Here is a 21,845-nt window from a genome sequence, read left to right on the forward strand (position 1 = left end):
GGGAGCTGCCTGGGGAAGCGAGCATAGAAGCAAGACTTCTGTGTTTACAAGTGACAGAAGAGCGGTAACAGTGAATATGGCCAACCCGGGGCCTATATAAAGGTAGGGGCCTGGAGCTGCAGCTCCAATAGCCCCTACGTTAATCTGGCCCTGAGGAGGACGAGGTAGCCAACACTGCTTCTTTTCACAAATTTTAAATGAGGGTACACCCCAAAAGAGTGAGAAAGAGCAAAAATGGAACAATGGGTGGGTAAGGTCGGTATCAATCGCTATTCTGCACAAGGTACGGAAAAGTCCTGTGGGATCCATGCCTGGTTCATTTTAATGAACGTGAGCTTGTCCACATTGTCTCTGGACAGGCGGCTGCGCTTGTCTGTGATAACGCCCCCAGCCGTGCTAAATACCCGTTCAGATAATACACTGGCTGCAGGGCACGCCAGCACCTCCAAGGCGTAAAGGGCAAGCTCAGGCCATGTGCCCAATTTGGAGACCCAGAAGTTGAAGGGGGCAGACCCGTCATTCACTACATGTAGGCGTGTGCACACATACTGCTCCACCATGTTGGTGAAATGCTGCCTCCTGCTAAGACGTTCCATATGAGCTGCTGGTGCTGCTGTTTGTTGCTGACAAAGCTTTTCCACATTTCGGCCATGCTAACCCTGCCTTCTGAGGTGCTGGCGGTGCCCTGGTTGCATTGGTGACCTCTTCCTCCTCATCCTCCTCCTCTGCCTTGTGCTTCCACTGTGGCCCCGCTGTCAGGTGGGAATGCCAGCAGCATCGCATCTGCCAGCGTGCGCTTGTACTCGCGCATCTTGCGATCGCGCTCCAGTGAGTGAATTAAGGACGGTACGTTGTCCTTGTAACGGGGATCCAGCAGCGTGGCCACCCAGTAATCAGCACAAGTTAGAATGTGGGCAACTCGGCGGTCGTTGTGGAGACACTGCAGCATGTAATCGCTCATGTGTGCCAGGCTGCCCAGAGGCAACGAAAGGCTGTCCTCTGTGGGAGGTGTATCGTCCGTGTCCTCTGTATCCCCCCAGCCATGCACCAGTGATGGCCATGAGCTGGCCTGGGTGCCACCCTGCTGTGAACATGCTTCCATCTCCTCCTCCAGCTCCTCCTCCACATCCTCCTCATCCTCCAGAACTGTGCCCCTGCTGGACAATTGTGTCCCTGGCGTTTGTGTGTGCAGGAACCCACCCTCTGAGCCCCTTGCGAATGACTGCCCTGAAAGCCTTGGAAATGTTACCTCTTCATCCTCCTCCTCCTCCTCCTCCTCCTCCTCCTCATCCTGTGCCACATCCTCTTCCATCATTGCCCGAATTGTTTTTTCAAGGAGGCATAGAAGTGGGATAGTTAAGCTGAGAACGGCGTCATCGGCACTGGCCATGTTGGTGGAGTACTCAAAACAGTGCAAAAAGGCACACAGGTCTCGCATGGAGGCCCAGTTATTGGTGGTGAAGTGGTGCTGTTCCACAGAGCGACTCACGCGTGCGCGCTGCAGCTGAAACTCCACTATGGCCTGCTGCTGCTCGCACAGTCTTTGCAGCATGTGCAAGGTGGAGTTCCACCTTGTGGGCATGTCACATATGAGGCGGTGAGCGGGAAGGCCGAAGTTACGCTGCAGCGCTGACAGGCGAGCAGCAGCAGGGTGAGAACGCCGAAAGTGTGCACAGACGGCCCGCACTTTCTGCAGCAGCTCTGACATATCGGGGTAGTTTTAAGGAACCTCTGCACCACCAAATTCAGCACATGCGCTAGGCAAGGGATGTGCGTCAAACCGGCTAGGTCCAGAGCTGCTATGAGATTTCTCCCATTATCGCACACCACCAGGCTGGGCTTGAGGCTCGCTGGCAGCAACCACTCATTTGTCTGCTGTTCCATGCTCCTCCACAACTCCTGCACGGTGTGTGGTTTGTCCCCCAAACAGGCAAGTTTTAAAACTGCCTCCTGTCGTTTACCCCTGGCCGTGCTGAAGTTGGTGGTGAAGGTGTTACGCTGTCCGGATGAGGAGGCGGTAGAGGATGAGGAAGCGGAGTAGGAGGAGTTAGGAACAGGAGGCAAACTGAAGCGCCCTGCAATCCTCAGTGGTGGAAGGACATGCGCCAAATTGCTATCCGCCTCAGGCCCATCCGCCACTGCATTTACCCAGTGTGCCGTTAGGGTGATATAACGCCCCTGACCGTGCTTACTGGTCCACGTATCGGTAGTTAGGTGGACCTTGGCACAGATGGCGTTGCGCAGTGCACACCTGATTTTTTCCCCCACTTGGTTGTGCAGGGAAGGGATGGCTTGCCTGGAAAAGTAGTGGCGGCTGGGCACGACGTACTGTGGGACAGCCACCGACATAAGGTTTTTAAAACTGTGCGTCTCCACCAGACGGAATGACAGCATTTCAAAGGCCAAGAATTTTGAAATGCTGGCATTCAGGGCCAGGGATTGCGGGTGGGTAGGGGGGTACTTCCTCTTCCTCTCAAGTGTTTGGGAGATGGAAAGCTGAACGCTTCCAGGGGACATTGTGGAGTTGGTTGGTGACCCAGGTGGTGGTGTTGCTGAAAGATCCTCTGTTTGCGGGTTGGCAGGTGCCGGTATCACTACAGATGTGGCTGGAGCGGCCGAGACTGCAGCAGAAGAGGAAGCAGGATGAGCCAGAGAGGTTTCTTGGTTTTGAAGGTGTCTACTCCACTGCAGCTCGTGCTTTGCACTTAGATGCCTGATCATGCAGGTTGTGCTCAGGTTGAGAAGGTTTATGCCTCGCTTCAGGCTCTGATTGCACAGGGTGCAAACCACTCGTGTCCTGTCATCAGCACATTTTCTAAAGAACTTCCACACTAGAGAACTCCTTTGAGCTGACTTTGGCGCGCTCATTCCCTTGCTGCGTTGAGCAGTAGCAGGCGTAGTGTCTAGGGCACGGCCGCTCCGCTTCTGCACCCTGCTCCCTCTTCTGCTGTGCTGGTGGCTCTGTGCGACCACCGCCTCTTCCTCCAAACTATTCAGGTCACCTGCATGACGTTCATTCCATGTGGGGTCGAGGACCTCATCGTCCTCCACATCATCTTCCACCCAGTCTTCACCCCTGCCCTCCTTGTCGGTCTCCACAATGCTGAACGCCGCAGCAGTTGGCACCTGCGTTTCGTCATCATCGGAGACGTGCTGCGATGGTCCTTGCATGTACTCATCTTGAGAAATGAGTGGTTGGGCATCGCTGCACTCAATCTCTTCCACTTCTGGGGAAGGGCTAGGTGGATGGCCCTGGGAAACCCTGCTGAAAGAGTCCTCAAAAAGAACAAGAGACTGCTGTATGGCTTGGGGCTCAGACTGCTTGCCTGATTTGCAAGGGGGTGAGGTGAAAGACGGTTGGACATCGGCTGCAGGTGCCAACTCTGACCTTTCTGCAGTAGACTGGGTGGGAGACAATGTGAAGGAACTGGAGGCACTGTCAGCAGCAAACCAATCTACTATCTCCTCTCTGTGTTCTGGCCTCATCACTTCTAGAGGCGTATGATGCCCTACCAAATACTGATGCAGGTTCTGTTGCCTACTAACACTTGAGGAAGGTGTTTCACTTGTGCGTGTAGCAGGCACAGATCGACCACGTCCTCTCCTTGCAACAGGAGCTCTACCAGCAGCACCACAACCCAGGCCACGGCCCCTATTTGACGGTCTCCTCATATTTCTGTAATTTAAGATCTTGCCCTAGAAAGGTGTTTATTGAATAGCGGAAAAAACAACAACAGTATCGCACGGGTGTATCTCACAGTCAAATATGCAAACTATGCCGCAATTTAATGTTTTTTACCCCAAAAGGGTGTATATTGAATAGCGGAATAGGATAAAAAACGGTGTATCTCACACGTACAAACACAGACTAGGCCAGATTAAATTTTTTTGTACCCTAAAGGGAGGATGAGGAAGAGGAGTAGGAGGAGTTGGGAACAGGAGGCAAACTGAAGCGCCCTGCAATCCTTAGCGGGGGAAGGAGATGCGCCAAACTAATTTAAAAGGTGTATCTCACACGTACCGATACAGACTATGCCGTAATTTAATTTTTTACACTACAAAAGGGTGTATATTGAATAGCGGAATAGGAAAAATTTTATAATACGGTGTATCTCACACATACAAACACAGACTAGGCCCCGATTACAATTTTTTGTACCCTAAAGGGAGGATGAGGAAGAGGAGTAGGAGGAGTTGGGAACAGGAGGCAAACTGAAGCGCCCTGCAATCCTTGGCGGGGGAAGGAGATGGGCCAACAAATTTAAAAGGTGTATCTCACACGTACCGATACAGACTATGCCGTAATTTAATTTTTTACACTCCAAAAGGGTGTATATTAAATAGCGGAATAGGAAAAATTTTATAATACGGTGTATCTCACACGTACAAACACAGACTAGGCCCCGATTACAATGTTTTGTACCCTAAAGGCAGGATGAGGAAGAGGAGTAGGAGGAGTTGGGAACAGGAGGCAAACTGAAGCGCCCTGCAATCCTTGGCGGGGGAAGGAGATGCGCCAAACAAATTTAAAAAGGTGTATCTCACATGTACCGATACAGACTATCCCGCAATTTAATTTTTTACACTCAAACAGGGTGTATATTGAATAGCGGAATAGGAAAAATTTTACAAAACGGTGTATCTCACACGTACAAACACAAACTAGGCCCTGATTACAATTTTTTCTACCCAAAAGGCAGGATGAGGAGTAGGAGGAGTTCGGAACAGGCAGGAGGCAGACTGAAGCACCCTGCAATCCTCGGCAGTATGAGAAGCGCCCAAAAAATTGGAAAGGTGTATCTCACACGTACCGACACAGACTATCACGCAATTTAATTGTTTATACCCAAAGGCTATGATTAAATAGCGGAATAGAAAATATGATCAAAAAAAGTGTATGTATATCACACGTACACAACCACACTAGGCCCCAATTACTATTGTTTGTACCCCTAAAGGCAGGATGAGGAGTAGGAGGAGTTTGGAACAGGTAGCACAATCAAATCTTCAGAAGTATGAGATGAACCCCAAAAACTTGGAAAGGTGGATCTCACACGTACCAACACAGACTATCCCGCAATTTAATTGATCCCCAAAGGTTTTTATTGAATAGCGGAATAGAAAATATGATCAAAAAAAGTGTATGTATCTCACACATACAAAACCACACTAGGCCCCAATTACTATTGTTTGTACCCCTAAAAGGCTGGATGAGGAGTAGGAGGAGTATGGAACAGGCAGCACCCTCAAATCTTCAGAAGTATGAGATGAACCCCAAAAACTTGGAAAGGTGGATCTCACATGTACCAACACAGACTATCCCGCAATTTAACTGATCCCCAAAGGTTTTTATTGAATAGCGGGATAGAAAATATGATCAAAAAAAGTGTATGTATCTCACACGTACAAAACCACACTAGGCCCCAATTACTATTGTTTGTACCCCTAAAAGGCTGGATGAGGAGTAGGAGGAGTATGGAACAGGCAGCACCCTCAAATCTTCAGAAGTATGAGATGAACCCCAAAAACTTGGAAAGGTGGATCTCACACGTACCAACACAGACTATCCCGCAATTTAACTGATCCCCAAAGGTTTTTATTGAATAGCGGAATAGAAAATATGATCAAAACAAGTGTATGTATCTCACACGTACAAAACCACACTAGGCCCCAATTACTATTGTTTGTACCCCTAAAAGGCTGGATGAGGAGTAGGAGGAGTATGGAACAGGCAGCACCCTCAAATCTTCAGAAGTATGAGATGAACCCCAAAAACTTGGAAAGGTGGATCTCACATGTACCAACACAGACTATCCCGCAATTTAACTGATCCCCAAAGGTTTTTATTGAATAGCGGAATAGAAAATATGATCAAAAAAAGTGTATGTATCTCACACGTACAAAACCACACTAGGCCCCAATTACTATTGTTTGTACCCCTAAAAGGCTGGATGAGGAGTAGGAGGAGTATGGAACAGGCAGCACCCTCAAATCTTCAGAAGCAGTGGCATAACTAGAACCTCCAGGGCCCCGATGCAAGAAACCATAAAGGGCCCCCCGGACGGAGCCCTTCCCTCCCAGCCTGGTGGCAAAACGCCAGGGCCAGTCACAAGTGCAATGTTTGTGTAGTAGTTCTGCCATTGGTGTCAGTAGTTTTTTATTTTAATTACATTTTTCTAGCATTTGCTCTAATCATTTTTTTTTTTTTTACAATATGGATGGTAGGAAGAGGACAGTGGGGATGAAGATGACAGGGGGTGGGATGGTAGGAAGAGGACAGTGGGGATGAAGATGACAGGGGGTGGGATGGTAGGAAGAGGACAGTGGGGATGAAGATGACAGGGGTGGGATGGTAGGAAGAGGACAGTGGGGATGAAGATGACAGGGGTGGGATGGTAGGAAGAGGACAGTGGGGATGAAGATGACAGGGGTGGGATGGTAGGAAGAGGACAGTGGGGATGAAGATGACAGGGGTGGGATGGTAGGAAGAGGACAGTGGGGATGAAGATGACAGGGGTGGGATGGTAGGAAGAGGACAGTGGGGATGAAGATGACAGGGATGGGATGGTAGGAAGAGGACAGTGGGGATGAAGATGACAGGGATGGGATGGTAGGAAGAGGACATTGGGGATGAAGATGACAGGGGTTGGATGGTAGGAAGAGGACAGTGGGGATGAAGATGGCAGGGGTGGGATGGTAGGAAGAGGACAGTGGGGATAAAGATGACAGGGGGTGGGATGGTAGGAAGAGGACAGTGGGGATGAAGATGACAGGGGGTGGGATGGTAGGAAGAGGACAGTGGGGATGAAGATGACAGGGATGGGATGGTAGGAAGAGGACAGTGGGGATGAAGATGACAGGGATGGGATGGTAGGAAGAGGACAGTGGGGATGAAGATGACAGGGGTGGGATGGTAGGAAGAGGACAGTGGGGATGAAGATGACAGGGATGGGATGGTAGGAAGAGGACAGTGGGGATGAAGATGACTGGGATGGTAGGAAGACGACAGTGGGGATGAAGATGACAGGGGTGGGATGGTAGGAAGAGGACAGTGGGGATGAATATGACAGGGGGTGGGATGGTAGGAAGAGGACAGTGGGGATGAAGATGACAGGGATGGGATGGTAGGAAGAGGACATTGGGGATGAAGATGACAGGGATGGGATGGTAGGAAGAGGACAGTGGGGATGAAGATGACAGGGGTGGGATGGTAGGAAAAGGACAGTGGGGATGAAGATGACAGGGATGGGATGGTAGGAAAAGGACATTGGGGATGAAGATGACAGGGATGGGATGGTAGGAAGAGGACAGTGGGGATGAAGATGACAGGGGTGGGATGGTAGGAAGAGGACAGTGGGGATGAAGATGACATTGGTGGGATGGTAGGAAGAGGACAGTGGGGATGAAGATGACAGGGGTGGGATGGTAGGAAGAGGACAGTGGGGATGAAGATGACAGGGATGGGATGGTAGGAAGAGGACATTGGGGATGAAGATGACAGGGGTGGGATGGTAGGAAGAGGACAGTGGGGATGAAGATGACAGGGATGGGATGGTAGGAAGAGGACAGTGGGGATGAAGATGACAGGGATGGGATGGTAGGAAGAGGACATTGGGGATGAAGATGACAGGGATGGGATGGTAGGAAGAGGACAGTGGGGATGAAGATGACAGGGGTGGGATGGTAGGAAGAGGACAGTGGGGATGAAGATGACAGGGGTGGGATGGTAGGAAGAGGACAGTGGGGATGAAGATAACAGGGGTGGGATGGTAGGAAGAGGACAGTGGGGATGAAGATGACAGGGATGGGATGGTAGGAAGAGGACAGTGGGGATGAAGATGACAGGGATGGGATGGTAGGAAGAGGACATTAGGGATGAAGATGACAGGGATGGGATGGTAGGAAGAGGACATTGGGGATGAAGATGACAGGGATGGGATGGTAGGAAGATGACAGGGGTGGGATGGTAGGAAGAGGACAGTGGGGATGAAGATGACAGGGGTGGGATGGTAGGAAGAGGACAGTGGGGATGAAGATGACAGGGATGGGATGGTAGGAAGAGGACAGTGGGGATGAAGGATAACTGGGATGGTAGGAAGAGGACAGTGGGGATGAAGATGACAGGGGGTGGGATGGTAGGAAGAGGACAGTGGGGATGAATATGACAGGGGGTGGGATGGTAGGAAGAGGACAGTGGGGATGAAGATGACAGGGGTGGGATGGTAGGAAGAGGACAGTGGGGATGAAGATGACTGGGATGGTAGGAAGATGACAGTGGGGACGAAGATGACAGGGGGTGGGATGGTAGGAAGAGGACAGTGGGGATGAAGATGACAGGGATGGGATGGTAGGAAGAGGACAGTGGGGATGAAGATGACAGGGATAGGATGCTAGGAAGAGGACAGTGGGGATGAAGATGACAGGGATGGGATGGTAGGAAGAGGACAGTGGGGTTGAAGATGACAGGGGGTGGGATGGTAGGAAGAGGACAGTGGGGATGAAGATGACAGGGGTGGGATGGTAGGAAGAGGACAGTGGGGATGAAGATGACAGGGATGGGATGGTAGGAAGAGGACAGTGGGGATGAAGATGACAGGGGGTGGGATGGTAGGAAGAGGACAGTGGGGATGAAGATGACAGGGGTGGGATGGTAGGAAGAGGACAGTGGGGATGAAGATGACAGGGGGTGGGATGGTAGGAAGAGGACAGTGGGGATGAAGATGACAGGGGTGGGATGGTAGGAAGAGGACAGTGGGGATGAAGATGACAGGGGGTGGGGCGGTAGGAGTTTTACATACACCCTTCCATCTCCATACACCCCCCCCTCCATCTTCACCCCCTAGCGTGGTAGGAGTTTTACATACACCCCCCCCCTCCATCTTCAACCCCTAGCACCATACACCTCCACCCCCCCCTTGCAAGTTAGTATTATTAGTTATACATATCACAGACCTCAGATCGGCGCTGTTGCAAACTCTGCAGAGTGGAGAGAGCTGGTCCCGCCTCCTCTCCTCTGTGTGCTGTACAGGAAACACACAGGAAGGGGGAGGGGCGGGTTCAATGCTCGTCTCTGCTCTTACCACGCAGGCAGCCGCAGCTGGGGAGAGAGACAAGCTGGCAATAGCTGCCCTGTGTGTAACTCGCTGAGGATCGGGGAGCTCCGGTCTCAGCTGCGCTTGCCGCTCATCCTTTCTATACCTACAGGGGGCCCTCTCGGGCCCCCTGCAGCATGGGGCCCGGTCGCCATGGCGACCCCTGCGACCCCTGTATGTCCGCCCCTGTTCAGAAGTATGAGATGAACCCCAAAAACTTGGAAAGGTGGATCTCACACGTACCAACACAGACTATCCCGCAATTTAACTGATCCCCAAAGGTTTTTATTGAATAGCGGAATAGAAAATATGATCAAAAAAAGTGTATGTATCAAACACGTACAAAACCACACTAGGCCCCAATTACTATTGTTTGTACCCTTAAAAGGCTGGATGAGGAGTAGGAGGAGTTTGGAACAGGCAGCACCCTCAAATCTTCAGAAGTATGAGATGAACCCCAAAAACCCCAAATATCATTCAGCTCTGCTGCAGGCCAGAATTTAATTTTTTTTAATCCAAGGCTGTATATTGAATAGTGGAATAGAAAAAAAGTGTATGATTTTTGAAACCACTCAATAGCACATGTGAACTGAACACAGCAGTGTATGATCAGTCACTCAGCACAGCACAGCTGAAGGAAAAATGCTGCACACGGTGCCTGATAGAAAAATACTTTTCTCCCTCCTCCTCAGTGAGCAAAAAAGATTGTGTTCACTGCACCCCAAAAAGATTGTGTTCACTGCACCCCAAAAAGATTGTGTTCACTGCACCCCAAAAAGATTGTGTACACTGCACCCCAAAAAGATTGTGTTCACTGCACCCCAAAAAGATTGTGTTCACTGCAGCCCACACACAGCAAAATGGATGTGGACCACTGACACCTGCCTATCTCCTATCCCACACCACACAGCAATATTGATTTTAGTTTGTAGAACACACTGTCTGGCCCTAAAAATCAGCAGACTCTGTCCCTAAAAGGATTGATAAGATCGTAGATCGGGTGACTGCAAACCCCCCCCACACAGCAATATCGATTGTAGTTTGTAGAACACACTGTCTGACCCTAAAAATCAGCAGACTCTGTCCCTAAAAGGATTGATAAGATCGATATTGCTGTGTGGGGGGGGGGGTTTGCAGTCACCCGATCTACGATTGTAGTTTGTAGAACACTGTAAGATCCTGGTACTTTCAGTACCTTTCTAGCCTCTTACTTCCGCATTGCGTTCCACCATTCAGGTAGGTGGAACGCATATAGCTGCATGTCTCTTTAACATCTGATTATGTCATCACTAGGCGCCGCTCTGAGCGGCTATTTCAACCGACGCTGTGCACTCACAAGGTGTTCGTGCAACCGCTCGTTATTCATCCCTGTCTGACGCTGCCGAATCCTCCAGCTATCTTCCTATACCTGGATTGACCGGAGCCTCGCTACCTGATCCTTTACCTCGCTTACCAGCTAGTGACAAGTACCCCGCAGGGGATCCCTTCCTATCAAGTCACATGCTATCTATTCTTGCATATTAAGAACTGTTGCTAAACTCTAGGATATGCACTACAATATCTATCACCTGCATTGTTACCTAGATTGCTAGCTCTTGAGCCTACTACCACCTGTAACTTATAACCTTGCATTAACTTAGCATCTCCTGTACACTTCCATCTGCTATCCCCTACCACCTGTTACTTGTACATGATTGCTAACCCTCCTGCATACTATCTATCACCATCTGCTATCGCTCCTGCAACATTACTACCTGAGTGCCTATCATTAATTGCTATCACTACTCAAGCCTATTCCTTCAGTATATAACCTCAATACTATTGCATAGATATCTATCACTCCAGCAACATCTTATCTGAGTGTTTGTGTATGTGCATACTGAAGCGGGCTGAGCCACTATGATGAGTCAGGAGAGTTGGATAAGGTGATTCAACACATCTCTACAAGACTACTGAGTGGAAATTCTGCAGCTGAAAATCCAGTTCACTAAGTCAAACCCCAGAGCGTTACAGAGTGCACGAACCAAAAAAAATGGATTCAGCAGAATTAGCCACTCATGTGATGCACCTAACACAAAAGGTAGATGCATTAATTGTTTCTCTTACCGAAGTGCAAAAATAAAATCAGACTTTGAGACAGCAGATAGCCCGTGTATCACAGCTCACTGCGGCTCAACCCCGTGAGCCCAAAATAAACCCTCCACAATTGTTTACAGGTGATCGGAAAAAATTTCGTGAATTTAAAAACGCATGTCAATTGCTTTTTAATTTAAAACCTCGTACTTACAAAACAGACCAAATTAAAGTCTGCACCACTATCTCATATATGTCAGGTGATCCACGGGCTTGGGCAGACTCTCTCTTTGAGAAAAATGACCATCTTCTCAACTCCTATCCTGCGTTCCTAGCAGAACTCTCTAGCCTGTATGAAGACCCAAATAGGCAGAGTACTGCTGACAGCCAATTGAGGGCTTTAAAACAGGGAAGGAGACCTGTTGAAGACTTCGTAGCAGAGTTCAAGAGATGGACCCTTGATTCAGGGTGGAATGATGCATCTCTGCGAACCCAGTTCAGGCTCGGGTTATCCGAAGCCGTTAAAGACGAGCTCGCCCGAGCGGATTTACTTGGCACTTTGGATGCCTTAATACAACTCAGCATCAATATTGACAGACGTTTACGAGAAAGGAAGGCTGAGAAAATGGGAGTACCATTACCCAATCCTTCTCGGTTTTCGTCCTTTGACCCTACTCCTATGGAGGTAGGAATCATACGCCCACCATTATCGTCTGTTGAACGAGCCAGGAGAAAATCTCAAAATCTCTGCATGTATTGCGCTTCTGCTGATCATCTGATAAGCGTCTGTCCCCTTGTCCGCAAAAAAGAGGGTGAGTGTTCACATGTATTACTGGCGGGATTAACGACTTCTTTTTCTAATCCCTATCTTTTCATTCATTTGATCTTACAGTGGGACCAAAATAGAATCACTACCAAGGCTATGATTGACACAGGATCTTGTGGGAACTACATTGACACTAGTTTTGTTGCTTTGAATAAAATACCTATTATTTCAAAACCTATTCCTGTCTCTGTTAGTTTAATTAACGGTATTCCGTTATCTTCTGGTCCAATTACCAATCAGACACAAGCACTTCTTGTTACTACTAACGAGTCTCATGTTGAGACCACCTCCTTTGATGTATTACCTTCACCACATTTTCCCATTATTTTGGGGCTTCCCTGGTTACACATACATCAACCAAACATTGATTGGGAAACGCGGACACTAACCTTCCCCTCTCACTATTGCGAGACCACGTGTAACCTCCAATCTTATAAAAAAATCCTGTCCATGGTGTCAGATGAAATCACACCACCACCATGCTATCAGGATCTATCTGAAGTCTTCCTTGAGAAAAATGCTCAAGTATTGCCTCCCCATAGGGACTATGATTGTTCTATTGATCTACTCCCTAATAGTAAACTACCTTTCGGACATGTTTATCCTCTATCTCAGGATGAACTTTCTCATCTTAAGGAATACTTGGATGAGAATTTAGCGAAAGGGTTTATTAGACCCTCTACTTCTTCCACAGCTGCAGGACTTTTCTTTGTCCGCAATAAGGATCTAAGTCTCAGGCCTATCATTGACTATAGGCAGTTAAATACTATCACAATAAAGGATCGCTATCCTTTACCTCTCATTCCGGAACTCATTGAACAAGTGCGTGGAGCCACCTACTTTTCGAAGTTGGACCTAAAAGGGGCATACAATCTCATCCGTATCCGTAATGGGGATGAGTGGAAGACGGCATTCAGAACTAGATACGGACTATTCGAATATCTAGTGATGCCCTTTGGATTGTGTAATGCTCCCGCAGCATTCCAGCGGTTTATAAATGACATCTTCAGAGACCTACTCGATGTTTGTGTTGTAGTATATCTGGATGATATACTCATTTACTCTCAATCCTTGTCTGAACATGTAAGACATGTGAGACTTGTGTTGTCCCGATTACTCGCACACAATTTATATGTAAAGCTGAAGAAATGCCTATTTCATAAGGAAGAAGTATTATTCCTAGGATACATCATATCAAAGAATGGCATCAAGATGGATATGAGCAAGATATCGTGTATTCTGGATTGGCCTGTACCAACAACTCGTAAGGCATTACAACGATTCCTTGGGTTCTCAAACTTTTATAGGAAGTTCATCAAGAACTTCTCTTCTATTGTAAGACCGCTCACACAACTTACAAGTGTGAAAAAAACATACAAATGGTCTGAAGAAGCAAATAAAGCTTTCCGCTTGTTAAAATCAAGCTTCACTTCTGCTCCTATACTACGCCATCCAGACCCATCCCTCCAATACAACCTAGAGGTGGATGCGTCAAATATGGCTGTAGGAGCAGTTCTTTCCCAACGACCAACGAATACTTCACCACTCCACCCAGTTGCTTTCTTCTCTAAAGCACTAAGTAGCCCAGAGGTGAACTACCCAGTGGGTGAAAAAGAGTTGCTTGCCATAAAACTGGCACTTGAAAATTGGCGACATTTACTTGAAGGTACCTGGTTGCCAATACTCATATATACAGATCATAAGAATCTCCAATACCTTCAGACCAACAAGACCCTTTCCCATCGGCAGGTACGTTGGTCATTATTCTTCCTAAGATTCAATTTCCTAGTGACCTACACACCTGCAGATAAAAACAAGAAGGCGGATGCGTTATCACGGTTAACCGAAGATAACTGTGCTGAAATCCCTTCACTTCCTATAATACCCCATGACCGTATTATTGGTGTTGTTCGTTCCTTAAAGGAAGAGATTCTGCACAGTCCAGGACTGGATTCACCACCACCACAACTAAGTGCTGATGCAGAAGGCTTCCTCTACTTTGACAATAAACTCTACATACCTCCTGGTATGCGTACTAAAATCTTGGAACTATCACATGACGTACCTATGGCAGGACATATGGGTATGACTAAGACATTTAATTTGCTCACCAGGCAATTTTGGTGGCCTGGAATGAAGACGTCTGTACAGAAATTTGTTTCCTCATGTGACATCTGTGCAAGGTCCAAAATTGACACTACAAAACCATCTGGTCTACTTTGCAGTCTACCAATACCCAAAGTTCCATGGGAAGTTGTGTCTCTAGACTTCATAGTAGAATTACCACCTTCCAAAGGATTTACTACCATCCTAGTGTCAGTGGACCATCTGACAAAGATGGCACATTTCATTCCTATTCGCAGACTACCTTCATCTAAGGAAACAGCGGAATTACTAGTGAAACATGTGTTCAAACTACATGGAATTCCAAAGACTCTTCTATCTGACCGGGGTTCACAGTTCATCTCTAAGTTTTGGCAAGCTCTATGTCATATACTACGTATTGAGCGAAAACTTACTTCCCCTTATCACCCACAGACCAATGGACAAACTGAAAGAGTCAACCAGTGTATTGAACAATATTTGCGTTGCTACACCTCATACCTACAGGATGATTGGGTGGACCTCCTCCCTTTGGCGGAATTTGCTTATAATAATGCAACCCACAGTACTACTAAGCAAAGTCTGTTCTACCTAAACTATGGGTTTCATCCCACACTTCTTCCACCACGCATCCTACCATCAAGTAATCCAGTAGCCTCTGACTATCTCACCCAAATAAAAGACTCTCTGGGTTTACTTAACACCACCATCTCACATGCTCATAGCCAACAAAAAAGGTACTACGACCTTCGTAGAAGACCTTCTCCTCAATATACTATTGGGGATCTTGTTTGGCTATCTACAAAAAACTTGAGGTTGAAAATCCCCAGTAAAAAGCTTGGACCTCTGTTTTTGGGACCTTTCCCAATCGAGAAACTCATTGGGACATCTGCAGTTCGACTTACTTTACCGGCAGATCTTAAGATACACCCCATTTTCCACTTATCTCTACTAAAGCCACATATACCCAACCAAGGCATTAGACCTACCATCTTGCCTCCACCTCCAGTACAAGTTGAAGGGGGAGAAGAATTTGAGATTAGAGAGATTTTGGATTCTCGTATCCACAGAGGAAAACTCCAATATCTCATCAGATGGAAAAACTATGGACCCCAAGATGACACCTGGTTGGATGCTTCTGACGTTCACGCATCCAGGCTTATAAAAAGGTTCCACTCTAAATACCCTGAGAGACCAGTGCTATAGGCCTTCTGGAGCCGGCCTTATGGGGGGGGGGTACTGTAAGATCCTGGTACTTTCAGTACCTTTCTAGCCTCTTACTTCCGCATTGCGTTCCACCATTCAGGTAGGTGGAACGCATATAGCTGCATGTCTCTTTAACATCTGATGACGTCATCACTAGGCGCCGCTCTGAGCGGCTATTTCAACCGACGCTGTGCACTCACAAGGTGTTCGTGCAACCGCTCGTTATACATCCCTGTCTGACGCTGCTGAATCCTCCAGCTATCTTCCTATACCTGGATTGACCGGAGCCTCTCTAACTGATCCTTTACCTCGCTTACCAACTAGTGATAAGTACCCCGCAGGGGATCCCTTCCTATCAAGTCACATGCTATCTATTCTTGCATATTAAGAACTGTTGCTAAACTCTAGGATATGCACTACAATATCTATCACCTGCATCGTTACCTAGATTGCTAGCTCTTGAGCCTACTACCACCTGTAACTTATAACCTTGCATTAACTTAGCATCTCCTGTACACTTCCATCTGCTATCCCCTACCACCTGTTACTTGTACATGATTGCTAACCCTCCTGCATACTATCTATCACCATCTGCTATCGCTCCTGCAACATTACTACCTGAGTGCCTATCATTAATTGCTATCACTACTCAAGCCTATTCCTTCAGTATATCACCTCAATACTATTGCATAGATATCTATCACTCCAGCAACATCTTATCTGAGTGTTTGTGTATGTGCATACTGAAGCGGGCTGAGCCACTATGATGAGTCAGGAGAGTTGGATAAGGTGATTCAACACATCTCTTCAAGACTACTGAGTGGAAATTCTGCAGCTGCAAATCCAGTTCACTAAGTCAAACCCCAGAGCGTTACAAACACACTGTCTGACCCTAAAAATCATCAGACTCTGTCCCTAAAAGGATTGATAAGATCGTAGATCGGGTGGCTGCAAACCCCCACACAGCAATATCGATTGTAGTTTGTAGAACACACTGTCTGACCCTAAAAATCAGCAGACTCTGTCCCTAAAAGGATTGATAAGATCGTAGATCGGGTGACTGCAAACCCCCCCCCACACAGCAATATCGATTGTAGTTTGTAGAACACACTGACCCTAAAAATCAGCAGACTCTCTCCCTAAAAGGATTGATAAGATGATGATCGTAGATCGGGTGACTGCAAACCCCACCCCACACAGCAATGTCGATTGTAGTTTGTAGAACACACTGACCCTAAAAATCAGCAGACTCTCTCCCTAAAATGCCTACAACTCGCCCTGCCTAACACACTCCGACCTGTCCCTCAATTCTATCCGGACACAAATGTTTTTTTTTTCCTGTCTGTCCCTAATCAGCAGCCAGCACGTTGATGTGTGCTCTCTCCCTGAACTAAACAGCAGAATGACGCCGCAGCGCTGCCTCAAATTTATAAAGACTTGGTCACATGCTTTAGACAGCCAATCACAGCTACTGATACATTTGTAGGCATGGCTGGGATGGCTTAGGCACACCAGTTAAACGCTTGTTGATTGGCTGTTGAAAGCCCGCCATAAAAAGCGCGCTAAAGCATGCAAAACCCAGAAATAAAACGACCGAACACGGATTTTTACCCGAATATACAGTAAAGTTTTCGGGTCCGTGATCGGGTTACAAAAATCCAATTATTCGGTACGAACATGAATAATACAGTCCGTGTTCGCTCAACCCTAGTATTAAGCTTTTAGCCGCGTTTAAAAGATGTCTGGTTAGGGAGGATTTGTATCTTTTATAAGAAAAGCAGTTGATGTGTAATAGAAAGGTTGGGGCATCAAAATCCAAAGACACATCAGTTATTTTTTTAATCCAATGAGCTATCTCATTCCAGAATCTCTGAATCTGTGCGCAGTTCCACCACACGTGCAGGAATGTGTATCGTTCTTTCCCACATTTCCGGCAAGTGTCTGATAAATGTGGGAACCATTGTTTAATTTTTACTGGCATTCTGTACCATTGTTTTCTCACTTTAAAAGCTGTTTTCTGCATGCGGGTGCTGAGGGAGCATTTGTGTGTAAAAATGCATGACTTCCGCCACTGTTCGTTTGTGAAGGTTTTGCCTGTGTCTCTTTCCCAATTTTTTTTGTAGACATATGAAAAATCAGATGGCATAGAATTCAACCATTTATATGCCTGAGAGGTCACGCCTCGCATAGGTGCTTGGAGGAGACAACAATGTTCTAGATCAGAGAGTTCTCTGGTCAGGTTTGCTTTGTCACTCTGGCTGTGGAGGAAGTCATGCATCTGAATGTAATTCCATTCTTTTAAAGGGTGTGATTTCTTTTTCATGTTTTAGTACGATAGAATTTGTGATTTGTCGAAGCAGTCCCTTGCCAGAACAATGCCTTCCGTGTTATTGGAGGGGGCCTGAAAGGATTTATTTCCGATTCCCGGTATAAAGTCTGGGTTATTAAACAGGGAAGTGATAGGGCTTGGGCAAGATGAAATGTTGTGTTTTGAGGCTATTTTATGAAAAATTTTGAGAGTGGTGCTGATTAAAGGGAGTGTTTTAATTTCATTTGGATATGACTGTGGAGACCATGGTAGAAAATGGGTGTAAATTTGTGACCAGTGGCGTTCAAATTTAACCCAGGCTTTTTGATTAACGTGGCAGTGCCAATCTATTATTCTGGTCAAATGTGTTGCATAATAGTATTTTTAAAAATTTGGAATACCCATGCCTCCATCTGCTTTGGCCATTTGCAAGTATTGTAGCTGGATACGAGGATGCTTGTTCGCCCAAACAAAGCTTCCCTGTAACGTAGCAAGTTTACAGAAGTAAGATACTGGGATAGAGATTGGCAGTGCATAAAAAAGGTATAGGAGTCGTTGCAGTATGGCCATCTTGACATTTGCCGCTCTCCCGAACCAAGAAAATTTCCCTCTATCCCACTTTCTCAAGTCTCCCTCTATCGCTTTAAGCAAGGGGACAGAATTAATTTCAAACAGAGAATCAGTGTTAGAGGGAAACCGGATACCCAAATATTTCAGAGAGCATGATTCCCATTTATAAGTACAGTTGGCTTTGGTCAGTTTAATCATCTCGGCAGGTAAGGTTAGATTCAGTGCTTCTGATTTTGAGTGATTGATTTTGAAATTGGAGAGATATCTAAAAAGGGTGAATTGTTTATTACGGTTAGGTATAGATATGTGGGGTTGGCTTATGTAGAATAGGAGGTCATCTGCATAAGCTGAGACTTTGTATTCATTATCATGTAGTTTAAAGCCCTGGATCAAAGTGTCTAAATTGATAGTCCTGATAAGAGGTTCTAGGGTCAAAATGAATAATATTGGGGAAAGGGGGCAGCCCTGTCCTATTCCATTGTGGAGTGGAAAATGTACCATTTACTTTAACCTTGGCTCGGGGCTCCGTATATAGGGTCTGAATCCATGAGCACATATTGGTGCCTAAACCTATATGTTTGCAGGTGGAGAAGAGAAAATCCCAAGCCACCCGATCAAAGTCCTTCTCTGCGTCAGTGGACAGCAGAAGGCCCCTGAATTCAGCTGTCCGGGCACCATGGATCAGGTTTAGGGATTTAATGATGTTATCTTTGGCTTCCCTGCCTGGCATGAATCCTACCTGATCGGGGCCAATGATGTGCTCTAAGAAGGGACGGAGTCTATCAGCAAGAATTTTAGCGAGTAGTTCGAGGTCTATATTAAGCAGAGAAATTGGCCTATAGTTAGAGCATAGACATTGATCCTTATCTGGTTTAGGGATAACGGAAATATGCGCTAATAGGAAATCTTTGGAGGGAGTGATTATCTTTGAGTGTATTTAATGCGTCTGTTAAATGTTGGGCTAGAAGGTCTGCATTGAGTTTATAATATTGTGCCGTGAAGCCATCTGAGCCAGGGCTTTTACCTGATTTTAGGGCTTTAATTGCCACGTTTACTTCATTGACTGTGATGTCTTCTTCTAAGCTGGAAATATGATCTGGTTGTAGGGTTGGTAAATTACTGTTATATAGGTAGTCTTTGATGGCTATATCTCTGTCTGGTGTGGTATCTGCCGGTCTGTTCTGAGTGGGGATATTATATAGTTTGGAGTAGAATTTGCTAAAGGTATCTGCAATATCTTTGGGGTTGTGTAGAAGTTGACCTTTGTGATCTTTAATGCCATGTACATTGTTGGATAATTGGGTTTCTTTAAGTGCTCTAGCTAAGGCTCTTCCACCTTTATCCCCCTGCTCGTAACAAAGGGATTTCTTGAAGAAAAGAATTCTCCTCACGTCTGTGTCAAGGAGATCCTTTAATTATTTTCTCTTTTGTGTTAAAGTCTCTTCAACTTGTTTGGCTAATGATTGTTTATGGCAAGATTCTAGATCTGCTATAGTAGAAGTTAATGTGTGGAGTTGACGACTCTTTTCTTTTTTCTTTTCTGCTCCTAGTCTTATTAGTTCTCCTCTAATGACAGTTTTATGTGCTTCCCATGTGGTGATTGGGGAGACATCTGATGTGCAATTTTCTATAAAGTATTCGCTAATAGTGGTTCGGATACATGCTGAAATCTGCGGTTCAATCAGAAGTGAGGAATTTAGTCTCCATGAGAACTCTCCCTTCTTTTTGGTGGATATTTGCATATGTAGGGAAACTGGAGCATGATCCAAAACCGTCACTATGCCAATCTCCGCACCTGTTAATTCCGCCATGTCCCTTTGTGTGATGAAAATAGAGTCTATACGTGCGTATCTTTTATGAGGGGCCTAGTAGTATATTGTAAAATCTTTGGTAGTTGGATGGAGGGTTCTCCAGGCGTCTATCAAAGTCAGGGATTGCAATTTCAGTTTGATTTTTTTAAGGATGGAATAGGTGAGACTGGATTTGCCCGATGAGGTGTCGTAAGAGGGATTTAGAGGATCATTAAAGTCTCCTCCGAGTATTATACAGCCCTGGGCAAAGCCCTTTAATTCCTCTATTACTTGAGAGCAGAATGAGAGATGGGCCTTGTTGGGGAAATATACGTTTTCTAAGGTTATGGGTTTTCCGGCGAGCGAACCCGAGACAAATAAATATCTGCCCTCTGGGTCTGCCTGTTGTTTGTCTATAGTAAAGGCTGTGTCTTTGTGGATTAATATTGCCACACCTTTTGTTTTAGCATGAGAGTTGGAGGCATACAGAATTGTGGGGAAATATTTGTTTGAAAGTGACGGGTGATCAGGTTTCCTAAAGTGGGAGTCTTGAAGGAATACAAATTGAGGTTTGCATTTCCTCAACTCATATAGTATGTGTTTCCTTTTCTCTGGGATATTTAAACCATTTACATTATGTGAAATAATCAGTGGATTTTTACCCAGGTGGGAGTAAACCATTTTCAGTCCGGTATTTGTACAATGTCACCAATGTAAAAATCAAGAGGAGTAAAGGGTGGAAAAGGTATGGGGACTGTCAGAAAGGGAGGGGGGTTAAAGGAAGTAGATGGGGTGAAGAAAGAAAGAGAAAGATTGAGAAGAAGTAAAGTATACTTTACAGTATGTAGTAGTCGGGTATGTCTGTGAGCACACAAGCCCGAGTACTCACTTAAGGATAGGAATAAGTGCAATTATCTAAGTCTATATATTGAACAATATTATTTGGAAAAAAATATCCTTGTAGGGGAGTGGAAGGCGTCACATGGAATTGGCCCCCAGAAAGAAATAAACTAGGTTCTGGGTGTCAATCACACATGTGAGACCAAGACAAACCACGCTTCCCAAAATAGTATCTAGAATAATTAAATAACATAATAAAGTGTAACAGGCATCGAAAATATAAAGTGAACAAATTTCTCCACTAGGCGACATAAGTGATGTCATCCCACTGAGTAAGTGAGAGTGACATGTGTGAGGTGAACTTTTGCTATATCAAGCCTATTAGGTGAGTGAAAAATCTGAAATGGTGGGCAGGTTGAATGTCAGCCAGCTGAGCACTGGTATTGTATGATCGCCAGAAATGGCAACAGATTTTTCTGGCCTGCCTCAGAAGATCTTGTAAGCCCACTGCTCCACCAAATTCAGGACATGTGCCAAGCATGGAACATGTGTCAAGTGTCTCTGTCGGGGGGTGGAGAGAAGGTTGGTTCCATTGTCACACAACCATTCCTTGCTCAAGCTGTTGTGGTGTCAGCCACCTCTGAGCCTGCCCCTGCAGAGCTGACAGAATCTGTGGCCCGGTGAGGCTCCTGTCCCCTAGACAGACCAACTGAATCACTGCCTGGCATCTTTTAACCTGACTGCTTGCGTAGCCCCTTGAACGCTTAGGGAGCATTGCAGGTTCGGAGGACAATTCAGCAGAAGAGGCCATAGAGAAAAAAGAAGAGGAGAGGGTGGAGCAGACAGATGTGGCAGAATCACCACCAGCTTTTTGGAGGCTTGTTGGCAGAACAAGCTCCAGCACTAAACCCTGTCCTGCATCCTACCCAGTGTGCCGTAAAAGAAATGTAACATCCCTGACCATGCCTGCTGGACCATGAGTCAGCAGTAATGTGAACCTTACTGCTGACCGCTTTGTCCAACGAGGCCAAAAAATT

Source organism: Pelophylax lessonae (assembly GCF_965119305.1).
Source record: "Pelophylax lessonae genome assembly, chromosome: 2".
Taxonomy (NCBI): Eukaryota; Metazoa; Chordata; class Amphibia; order Anura; family Ranidae; genus Pelophylax; species Pelophylax lessonae.